The sequence below is a fragment of the Anomaloglossus baeobatrachus genome, chromosome 5 (assembly GCF_048569485.1).
Source record: "Anomaloglossus baeobatrachus isolate aAnoBae1 chromosome 5, aAnoBae1.hap1, whole genome shotgun sequence".
Lineage (NCBI taxonomy): Eukaryota > Metazoa > Chordata > Amphibia > Anura > Aromobatidae > Anomaloglossus > Anomaloglossus baeobatrachus.
The window spans coordinates 170,046,255-170,058,266 of record NC_134357.1 but is presented as its reverse complement, the minus strand read 5'-3'; positions in this window follow the sequence as shown (position 1 = coordinate 170,058,266).

The window sequence follows — 12,012 nt, the reverse complement described above, 5'->3', positions numbered from 1 at the left end:
CTGGACTCTGCACTGAACCGGCTCACATCTGGGACCTTCACTGCTGCTCCTGTCAGAGCTTCACTTTCCTGCTCCTCACTCCTCCACACTCTGCTGCAGACTGTTTACTCCTCCTTCTCTTTTCCCTTTTGTGCCTGCCTACGCCACCTAGCAACCAGATTCTCTTACCACACCCCTTGAGAGGAGATGGAGGCTTTTGGCCCCCTCCACTATTCCAGTGGAGGTGAAGGCTTTGCCCCCTCCTGGGATCCCCAGGGGTCCTCTCAAAGGTACATGTGTGAGACCTGATCACTATGCGCCTGTGTAGTCACACCTCGGTCAGCCTTCTGGATTACCTGTATTGTACTGTCCCCAGCATGGGTGCAGTACTCAGTGGTGCCTGACCAGGTCAGGGGCGCCACATTCCCCCTTAGTTATCACCAGCACGTCCTCGGGCTGCAAGACAACATTTTAAAATGCATAAAACATTAAAACATGTAAAACATTTTTAAAAGCACCAGGTACCATACATCACCACCCTCCACCCACAAGTCCGTTAACCCACCCAAAACCCTCTCACGTTGGCCGCGCCTTCAGCCTCTTCTGGCAGGATGTAGAGGCGGCTTTCATGGTCTGGTGGTCTTCAGGGTATACCTGGCCTGGTGGATCCGCGCCTTCAGCCTCTTCTGGCAGGATGTAGAAGCGGCCTCCACAGTTGGTGCTGACCAGGTACCCTCTTTGTGGTGGAGAGCCAGGCCCCATAAACAGGCATGCTCTCTGGTTGCAGGTGAGCCAAGGCCCTATATACGGACGTGCTCCCTGGTTGCAGACGAGCCAAGCCCCTAAACAGGCTGACTCTGGTGGTGGTGGTGCCCTCTGGTGTAACTATTTACACTGCGAGAGTTTGTGGCTATAGCCCGTTCATAGCCTTAAGGTTCATTTCTCACATCAGTTTATGTGGGCACATTCTTAAACTTGTAAAACGTTGCAAAACAAACTTTTCAAACTGGTAACTTGCTTTACTTTACTTGAACTTATGCAGACTCCTCTTCACCAGGGCTTGGGCCTGTAGGGCTGCGGCACCTGTTGCTTCCTTGACCTTTTTCTTCATCTGTGGTTGTCTCCTGAGTCAGCTCCTCAGCTTCCTGGCCTCCCCTCCCCCTTAGTTCTTCTGAGCACTCCTTTGGTGGCAGTGCTGGGGATGGACTTTCTTCAGCAGGCCCAGGCGGGGGACTCTTTGGCGTGGTTGCTGCAGGAGTTGTCGGAATCCTCTTGGGGGTATGCGGAGGGAGCATGTACTGATCCACCATCTCCTGTGGGAACTTGGCCTCCATGTCAGCCTTCAGCTGCCAGTATGCAGGGTCCTCCCCCAGCGTGGGCTTCCTAGCAGGGACCTCCTTGGACTGGGGAGCGGTGGCTGCTCTGGCCTTGCAGGCCGGGGGAAATGGTGATGCAATCTTGTCTTGGCGGGCCGCGCCTGACATGGCGGCGGCCTGGTCTTGGCGGGCCGCGCCTGGCATGGCGGCGGCCTGGATGGGCGTCGCTGTCGCGATGGGATCGGTGCAGGCTGGGCTGGGCGTCGCTGCAGCGATCGGAGCTTGGCGGGCCGCACCTGGCGGGGCTGCGGCCTGGTTCAGCACCTCACTTGCGGCGCGGACGAGCGTTGCTGCTGCGGTGGGGTCTTTGCGGGCCGGGCCTAGCATGGCGGCGGCCTGGGTCAGCGTCACACCTGCGGCATGGATGAGGGTCGCGGCGGCTGCCGGATCTTTGCGGGCCGGACTGGGCGTTGCTGCAGGGACCGGGTCTTGGTGGGCCGAGCAGGGCATCGCTGCGGCGGCCTGAGCTTGGCGGGCTGCACCTGGCGTGGCTGCGGCCTGCTTCAGCGTCGCCGCGCCGGACGCCTCCTCAGGGACTGCGGACGTGACAGCAGGGGTCGGGGCACTCGCGACGGCAGGGGCATCACTGGACTCACCCATCGGTGGCAGCATCGGGGTCTGAGTCGTCACCGCCCGGTCTGGCACTCGGCGCGCGGCTCTCCTCTCATAGGCCTGAACCGCGGCAGCCATCTCCAGAAGTTCCATGCGTTCTTCTCTGATCTGCTCCACGACCCGGGTCTCCAGTCGGTCGCAGAACTGGGCCAGCTCCCGATACCACCAGGCAGCGGAGCCCGGTTCTGGGTTTCTGCGGTCAGACGCCATTTCTTCTGCGCCCTCTTCTGTACGATTTCCCAGCAGTGGACTCGTCGTTGCCTCTAGTAGCAAGCTGTTCAGTTTCCGCTCTGCCTCTTTCAGCAGCTCCTCTCCCAGCAGCAGGCTTCTGGCTCCCTTTCTGTCCCGACGTCTCTGGACGCCTCCGCTCTCTTCACTTGCGAGGTCAGAACTCTGCAGGGGATCTCTGGGTAGCCACACCTCTTCGTGGGCGGTAACTTCTCCCAGCGCGGGCTGCTGTTGTTTTTCAGCACGCTTTTCATGGTGGCAATATGGCGGCGCTTCCAATTTTTCAAGCGGACCGCCCAGGCACATGGTCACCTGTCTGAACAGGTCTAGTCCTTATCCTGTTCGTGACGCCAGATGTGAAGCCCCACCGGTGTAGTGTCGGTGCATTACCTTCAGGGACTCCACTCGGCTTGATCCTGTCACCGGTAGGAAATCTTCTATTTGTCGTGACGCCACTCTCAGAATTGCGGTCAGTGGGGACCGCCACTGCAGGTTGAGGGACACCTGGGGCTGATGGTGAGTGCAGTTAGTTGGAATAGCCTCCTGAGAGTGAGGCAAGCCCCAGGGCCCTGTGTAGGTGCGTAGTACCACAAGGCGCAGAATAACTCCACACACGCAGGATGTCTTTCAGGGGTTTTACTCACTTCAGATGGCAGGGTGAGTAACCCGGGCGTAGCTGGGATGAACCAGGCGGGAACCAGGTATCCTTCAGGCTGACTTCTGATGGTGACTACCAACTCGCCTTCCTTAGCCCTTGGTGGTTTGGGGTAACCCCGACTTTTAGTCCCTATGGGGGTCACCCAGGGAAGTTGCTGAAGCCTCTCTCCCCTTCGGTTGCCGTTTGCTTGTTGCCTGGGCCAGATCACTCCAGCTGCTTGCCTCCTGTGAACTATGGGCCCTAACTGTGGCTACGTGGCTGCGGCTTTTAGGTGTTGTGGTGTGGGCTTTGAGGGCCCCACACCGGCAGGTTTAGCAGGGAAAGGTGGATCTATCCCCGCTCCGGGATCTGCCACCCGTTTGGGCCTGGTTCTCCCTAGCAGTCTCCTTACTTCCCACTCTGTGCTCTCTCTCTAGCTGGAGATGAGTTTCGGGTAGCCCTCCTAGGTGACCGTTCTCCCCCGTTGGTAGCCACTGCGCGGACGCTGTCAGACTACAGCAGCCCACGGGATCTGCTCCTCTCTGAGCTCCCTGGACTCTGCACTGAACCGGCTCACATCTGGGACCTTCACTGCTGCTCCTGTCAGAGCTTCACTTTCCTGCTCCTCACTCCTCCACACTCTGCTGCAGACTGTTTACTCCTCCTTCTCTTTTCCCTTTTGTGCCTGCCTACGCCACCTAGCAACCAGATTCTCTTACCACACCCCTTGAGAGGAGATGGAGGCTTTTGGCCCCCTCCACTATTCCAGTGGAGGTGAAGGCTTTGCCCCCTCCTGGGATCCCCAGGGGTCCTCTCAAAGGTACATGTGTGAGACCTGATCACTATGCGCCTGTGTAGTCACACCTCGGTCAGCCTTCTGGATTACCTGTATTGTACTGTCCCCAGCATGGGTGCAGTACTCAGTGGTGCCTGACCAGGTCAGGGGCGCCACATTACAGCTGCAGGAAAGGTCGGTAAGTACAACAGTCCTGCTTTATTCCTTATTTTCTTTCTTATGCAGCCTCCCTAGCCTTTACTAACACCAGCTCCCTATCCCCTACTAACACCTGCCCACTTAGTCCTTAGTAACACATATATTTTTTGCCTCCCATTGAATTCAATGGGTTTGGATATGTTTGTCGAACTGTTCAGCGAACACAGGTACTTTTGGCGAACACGAATCAAACCTTTGGAGGTTCGCTCATCTCTAGTTATAATCAGCATAATGATCCTGCTTCTGTGTCTCCACAAACTCTTCATGCTCACAATTTAAGAGGAAGCTTTGTATGGGTCCAGGGGAAGATGGAGGAAGAAAGTATACAGGGTGCTATGTGCTTGCAAATCCCCTGTTTAGGATGCAGGCGTAAATGCCTCTCGCCTTGCAACCTGCACCTGTCGGCGTACATTTGTAAGCACCATCAGCAGAGTTGTCACATTTTTTTTTCAGAGCCCAGCGTTCAGGTATCCCTAACCCAGGCCTTGACATGGAAAAGAAAATACCCAGCCAGTCAAACAAGCAACTTTCCCAAACACTAAAACATAAGGAGTCTGAAGTATCAGTGTGCACTCAACACAACCATGGGGACTTCTTGTGCCACATCCACAACCAGACAGATTGACAGCTTCTCAAAAGACAGAATGTGTCCCTTGGAGAGTTTTTTACACAGAACCAATCAGAAGATATTGCCCAGCAAGACAAGAAATCTGTGGAGCGTATTGTGCAGGTGATGGGTATTGGTACAGATCTCAGGTGAAGGACCTTGTAGGACCAAGCGTGCCAATGCTGGTATTCCACAATGTGTCAGGACGGAAATTATAAGAAAGCTCTCCGATACACACTGAAAGAGACATTGAGGAGGGCCTCATAAAGCATTGTGTTATTGAGGCGCCCCTGAGGCTTCAGGCGCCACAGGGTACTGCACCCCTATTAGGGTGTAGTACTCATCCTAGGTCCAAGGAAGGACGAGGCCGGTTTACACCTACACAAACATACAGTCAAAGGGTTGCCCTCCCCAACGGGGACCGGGTGGGGGTCGGATCATAGTAGGGGGTCACTACAGCGATGGGTTTAGAGGACGCCATTGAACCAGGGGCTCCCCAGATCCACTGAACTGTGGAATCAGGGTCAGGGAGAAGCAACCATTAGGAGGACAGTGGGAATTGCAGGATGACCTAGTGAGAGTGGTCAACCAGCCGGTGGTAGCGGCTGGGGGCAACAGCTCAGACCACCACACAACACCACATATACAGAGATGTCAGCTTCAGACACAGAGCAGAGCGGACATGCCGCGCACAGCTCTGTGGGCCAAGACATTCAACACAGTTTCTGAGGAGAAACAGGGCAGCTGCTTCCACAGGACTGGCGCTGTCGGGATACATATTCCTAGGGCAGGCATACTTCACGTTGTCTACCAATTCTGCAAGGGTCGCGGGGGAATGGCTACAGAAAGTCACCGGACCCGTCCCATTACTCTGCAGCAAATAGCACATAGGATCCGGGGTTGAGGACCGGCCCCAAAACGGAACCGCGCTATCAGCATACAGAACGGGACACACTTAACTGACACCAGGACCCTCAAGTGCTTCACCCCACAGGGGTCCGCTACTTAGTGCAAAAAAGGAGGAGAGAGCTCACAGGCTGACACATACACTGCACTTGACCTTTCACGGATCTGGGATCGGCTGGAGCCCATTGTGGCAGAGATTGGTACCTTGGGCAGTGTCTGAAAGACTTGTGAGTAAAAACACCTGGAACCGCAGCCCCTTTCTCTGCCTCTCCTTAACCGGTGTCGTCGCCCAGTGCTGTGGCGCCAACAGGGACTATCAACAAACCCCCGCCATCCTCACGGGGTAATCCCTCTCTGCCTGTAGGGAGCGACACTATTCCGGCTGCACTTAACATCTGCCCCAATGAGAGACCCTGCAGCGGCGGCCCCCATTCCTGGCTGCATACCACAGGTGGTGTCACGATCACCTTAAAAGACTTTCCTAAACCTCCAACTACCACCTCCATCCTCTCTACCACTCTCCTATCCTCCCTCCTGTACGCCTCGGGGCAACGGAACCGGGCCAAGCCACCCGGTGACGATGCAGAGGATCTTCACCCCCGACCCAGCAATGAGTAGGTTAAAACTCCTGCCCCGTGGGGTGCTACATTATCATTGGTAAGGAATGGCACTCCTACAGTTGTAGAGCCAATGCACTATATGCAAGGGCGGATCAAAAATTTACCATTTTGAGCTCTCTGATACACACTGGAGACGATGAGGAGGGCCACATAAAACATTATGTTACCATTGGTAAGGAGTGGCACTCCTAGAGTGCTAAAGCCAAAGCACTATGTGCAAGGGTGAATCAAAAAATTACCTCTCAGTACTCTTTGATACACACTGGAAGAGTGAGGAGGGCCTCATATAACATTGTGTTACCATTGGTAAAGAGTGGCACGCCTAGAGTGTTAGAGCCAATGTACTATGTAAAAGGGTGAACCAACAAAATTACCCCTGGGGACGATCTGATACACTATAGAAGCAACTGTTAGAAGGGTCTCATAAAATATTCTGTTATCATTGGTAAGAAGTGGCACTCCTACAGTGGATGACCCAATGCAATATGCTCAAGAGTGGACAAAAAAATTACCCATGGGGGTATACATATATCTGAGGAAATCCTGTCCTTGTTCAGTTTTATAAGATTCATCCTTTCTGAATGTTACCGTAACAGGTGTCTATGCCTATCTGTTATAAGGGGCCTGGCAGTACTAAAAAAAAATTAAGACAAAATGCTAGCGGCAGTGCAGGCCACTAACTCCAAGGCATACAAGAACAGTTTGTTCTACATGTCCTGCTTGGACACCCAATAGTTACATGGCACTGAGGAAATATAGAGGATGCTGGTATGGTCACCTAGGTACTCCTTCACCATCTTCGTTAATTTCTCCCCCCTTGTGACAGTACCCCTCACGGCCATCACTTGGTGCTGGAATGGTTTGAGAAATCTGTCCCAGGTCTTGTACATTGTTCCCCTCCTGTGCTGCACCTGGTCTGTGTGTCCCTCCGTTCTAATCTTCGGTTGGCCAAAGAAGCTGGAGCTCTGTCACCAGTGTTGTCTGAGGGGAATATTTGGAGCAACTGGTCAACAATGCTCTTCTGGTATTGTTGTGTTTTATTAGCCTTTTCTGACACCGGAAGGAGAATTGGAAATTTCCCTTTGTACCGGGGGTTGAGAAAGATGCAGAACCTTGTGGTCAAAATGCATATCACGTGAGGGTCTTGGGAAAGGCTGTAGTACATGAACTGTGCAATGTGTGCCAGACTACCAAGAGGGTACCTTCCAGTGTCCCCAACTCTGAACAGACAAGAAGCTACTTTAGTAGTGCCCTCTCTAGTGCAGACAAGCAACTCCTGTTCCTTCTCCTTTTCCTCCTCCTTAGCATACTCTTCTTGATTATCACCCAATCTGGGCTGAAAAGATGGGATGAGGCTGGGCTGGGTAGTATAAACCAGTGTAAGTTCTCGCTTCATAGCCACCTGCTCGGTATGCAAAACATCCTCTTTCAGAGTAAACAGCAAGCATTTTAGTAGATACAGCAGCAGGATCGTTAGGCTGATTATGGCGTCATCACCTCTCACCATCTTGATGGAGTCCTCACATTTGTGGAGAACCTCACTGATGTCAGACATCCATGCCCATTTGACAGTTGTTATGTACGGAGATTCATCGGAAAAGAAAAATTAAAACACCTGAGGTCCCTGGGAGGAGGGTGCAGACAACGGAAATGACTCCATATTACAAAATAGAAGAATTTCCTGCACTTCCTAAACTAAAGGTCTGAATTGGTACAAACGGATCACCAGTCATGTCCTTTATCTGCAAACTCCTCCCAGTGACCTCAGGTGTTTTAATTATGTAGATACTAACCTACACACTTTCTATAGCACTTGTGACTATTTTCACAACTGTATCAGGTGAGCGCATCTAATATTTTTTCTATAAACGTTTGTAACGTTGGTACCTTATTAGCGCCTTTTGTCTTTTCAGTCTCCTTCACATAGATTTAACTATTTTTTATTTAAAATGAAACAACTGAGCTGCAATTGAAGTGTAGACTTTAAGGTTTAATTAAAGGGATTGAACAAAATGGGAAATGTTTAAGAATTGTAACCATTTTTCTACAAAGTCTTCTTATATCAAGGGCTCAAAAGTAAGTGGACAAATGAACTTTACCATAAATAAAATGTCTGCATGACTGCATGATGTTTGGAAGCAATGGACATCACCAAACACTTGGTTTCCTCCTTTGTGAAGCTTTGCCAGGCCTTTACTGCAGCTGACTTCAGTTGTTGCTTGTTTGTAGGTCAAGCAGGAATCAGTACTTGTGGCTAGCAGAATAAACTTGGAGTAATTAGCAGGAGTTAGTACTGGACTCAGATAGGACAGAGTCGAATCTGCAAGCACAAAACTGTAATGATAGCAGGAACTAGACAAGCTAGGAACCTAATTGCTCAGGCACCTCCCAAGATGGAAAGGTGCCTTAACTACTCAGAGACTCCCAGCCATAGGCTAGGGACACATTAACAGGTGAGGAGTGATCATGCATGTCCTAAGAATTCTGCGTCTGGAGTAGAGATGAGCGAACCGGTCCCGGTTCGGCTCGAGGCGGTTCGCCGAACGGGGGGTCTAGCTCGAGTTCGGCTCGTCGAACGTTCGACGAACCGAACTCGAGCCCATAGGAAACAATGGCAGGCAATCACAAACACAGTAAAACACCTAGAAAACACCCTCAAAGGTGTCCAAAAGGTGACAAACAACTCACAACACAACACAAACACATGGGAAAGTGACAAGGACATGTACTCATGCGAAAACAAAACAGCTGGACAAGGAAAAAGAGGAGGACACACAGATATAGGCATGGCACGCCCTTCTAAAGTCATGTAAAACACCGCAAGGTGACTCCAAGCGGAGTCTCCCTTTTTTCCAAAAATTGGGCCCCACACACCCACCCCTTCAGTGGCAGCAGTTGTGCCCCAGTTGTACACTTCACAGCTAGATTTGCATCAAGCACATTCAAAAATACGCCATTCTTATCCGTCCCCAGGATGACACCGGGGTAGGTAGCAAAGTCTTTCCTGATCCCAGCTCTGTTCATCTTGGCTTCTTTTAAAAACACAGCAAGCAAGGGTTACTCCAAGCGGAGTCTCCCTTTTTTCCAAAAATTGGGCCACACAGACACCCACCCCATCAGTGGCAGCACTTGGGCCCTAGTTGCAAACAGGATGTTTTGATTTGCATCAAGCACATTCAAAAATACGCTATTCTTAACCGTCCCCAGGATGACACCGGGGTAGGTAGCAAAGTCTTTCCTGATCCCAGCTCTGTTCATCTTGGCTTCTTTTAAAAACACAGCAAGCAAGGGTTACTCCAAGCGGAGTCTCCCTTTTTTCCAAAAATTGGGCCACACAGACACCCACCCCATCAGTGGCAGCACTTGGGCCCTAGTTGCAAACAGGATGTTTTGATTTGCATCAAGCACATTCAAAAATACGCTATTCTTAGCCGTCCACAGGATGACACCGGGGTAGGTAGCAAAGTCTTTCCTGATCCCAGCTCTGTTCATCTTGGCTTCTTTTAAAAACACAGCAAGCAAGGGTTACTCCAAGCGGAGTCTCCCTTTTTTCCAAAAATTGGGCCACACAGACACCCACCCCATCAGTGGCAGCACTTGGGCCCTAGTTGCAAACAGGATGTTTTGATTTGCATCAAGCACATTCAAAAATACGCTATTCTTAGCCGTCCCCAGGATGACACTGGGGTAGGTAGCAAAGTCTTTGCTGACCCATGACTTGTTCATCTTGGCTTCTTTTAAAAACAATGTAAGCAAGGGTTACTCCAAGCGGAGTCTCCCCTTTTTTCCAAAAATTGGGCCCCACACACACCCACCCATTCAGTGGCAGCAGTTGTGCCCCAGTTGTACACTTCACAGCTAGATTTGCATCAAGCACATTCAAAAATACGCCATTCTTATCCGTCCCCAGGATGACACCGGGGTAGGTAGCAAAGTCTTTCCTGATCCCAGCTCTGTTCATCTTGGCTTCTTTTAAAAACACAGCAAGCAAGGGTTACTCCAAGCGGAGTCTCCCTTTTTTCCAAAAATTGGGCCACACAGACACCCACCACATCAGTGGCAGCACTTGGGCCCTAGTTGCAAACAGGATGTTTTGATTTGCATCAAGCACATTCAAAAATACGCTATTCTTAGCCGTCCCCAGGATGACACCGGGGTAGGTAGCAAAGTCTTTGCTGACCCATGACTTGTTCATCTTGGCTTCTTTTAAAAACAATGTAAGCAAGGGTTACTCCAAGCGGAGTCTCCCTTTTTTCCAAAAATTGGGCCACACAGACACCCACCCCATCAGTGGCAGCACTTGGGCCCTAGTTGCAAACAGGATGTTTTGATTTGCATCAAGCACATTCAAAAATACGCTATTCTTAGCCGTCCCCAGGATGACACCGGGGTAGGTAGCAAAGTCTTTCCTGATCCCAGCTCTGTTCATCTTGGCTTCTTTTAAAAACACAGCAAGCAAGGGTTACTCCAAGCGGAGTCTCCCTTTTTTCCAAAAATTGGGCCACACAGACACCCACCCCATCAGTGGCAGCACTTGGGCCCTAGTTGCAAACAGGATGTTTTGATTTGCATCAAGCACATTCAAAAATACGCTATTCTTAGCCGTCCCCAGGATGACACCGGGGTAGGTAGCAAAGTCTTTCCTGATCCCAGCTCTGTTCATCTTGGCTTCTTTTAAAAACACAGCAAGCAAGGGTTACTCCAAGCGGAGTCTCCCTTTTTTCCAAAAATTGGGCCACACAGACACCCACCCCATCAGTGGCAGCACTTGGGCCCTAGTTGCAAACAGGATGTTTTGATTTGCATCAAGCACATTCAAAAATACGCTATTCTTAGCCGTCCCCAGGATGACACCGGGGTAGGTAGCAAAGTCTTTCCTGATCCCAGCTCTGTTCATCTTGGCTTCTTTTAAAAACACAGCAAGCAAGGGTTACTCCAAGCGGAGTCTCCCTTTTTTCCAAAAATTGGGCCACACAGACACCCACCCCATCAGTGGCAGCACTTGGGCCCTAGTTGCAAACAGGATGTTTTGATTTGCATCAAGCACATTCAAAAATACGCTATTCTTAGCCGTCCACAGGATGACACCGGGGTAGGTAGCAAAGTCTTTCCTGATCCCAGCTCTGTTCATCTTGGCTTCTTTTAAAAACACAGCAAGCAAGGGTTACTCCAAGCGGAGTCTCCCTTTTTTCCAAAAATTGGGCCACACAGACACCCACCCCATCAGTGGCAGCACTTGGGCCCTAGTTGCAAACAGGATGTTTTGATTTGCATCAAGCACATTCAAAAATACGCTATTCTTAGCCGTCCCCAGGATGACACCGGGGTAGGTAGCAAAGTCTTTCCTGATCCCAGCTCTGTTCATCTTGGCTTCTTTTAAAAACACAGCAAGCAAGGGTTACTCCAAGCGGAGTCTCCCTTTTTTCCAAAAATTGGGCCACACAGACACCCACCCCATCAGTGGCAGCACTTGGGCCCTAGTTGCAAACAGGATGTTTTGATTTGCATCAAGCACATTCAAAAATACGCTATTCTTAGCCGTCCCCAGGATGACACCGGGGTAGGTAGCAAAGTCTTTCCTGATCCCAGCTCTGTTCATCTTGGCTTCTTTTAAAAACACAGCAAGCAAGGGTTACTCCAAGCGGAGTCTCCCTTTTTTCCAAAAATTGGGCCACACAGACACCCACCCCATCAGTGGCAGCACTTGGGCCCTAGTTGCAAACAGGATGTTTTGATTTGCATCAAGCACATTCAAAAATACGCTATTCTTAGCCGTCCCCAGGATGACACCGGGGTAGGTAGCAAAGTCTTTCCTGATCCCAGCTCTGTTCATCTTGGCTTCTTTTAAAAACACAGCAAGCAAGGGTTACTCCAAGCGGAGTCTCCCTTTTTTCCAAAAATTGGGCCACACAGACACCCACCCCATCAGTGGCAGCACTTGGGCCCTAGTTGCAAACAGGATGTTTTGATTTGCATCAAGCACATTCAAAAATACGCTATTCTTAGCCGTCCACAGGATGACACCGGGGTAGGTAGCAAAGTCTTTCCTGATC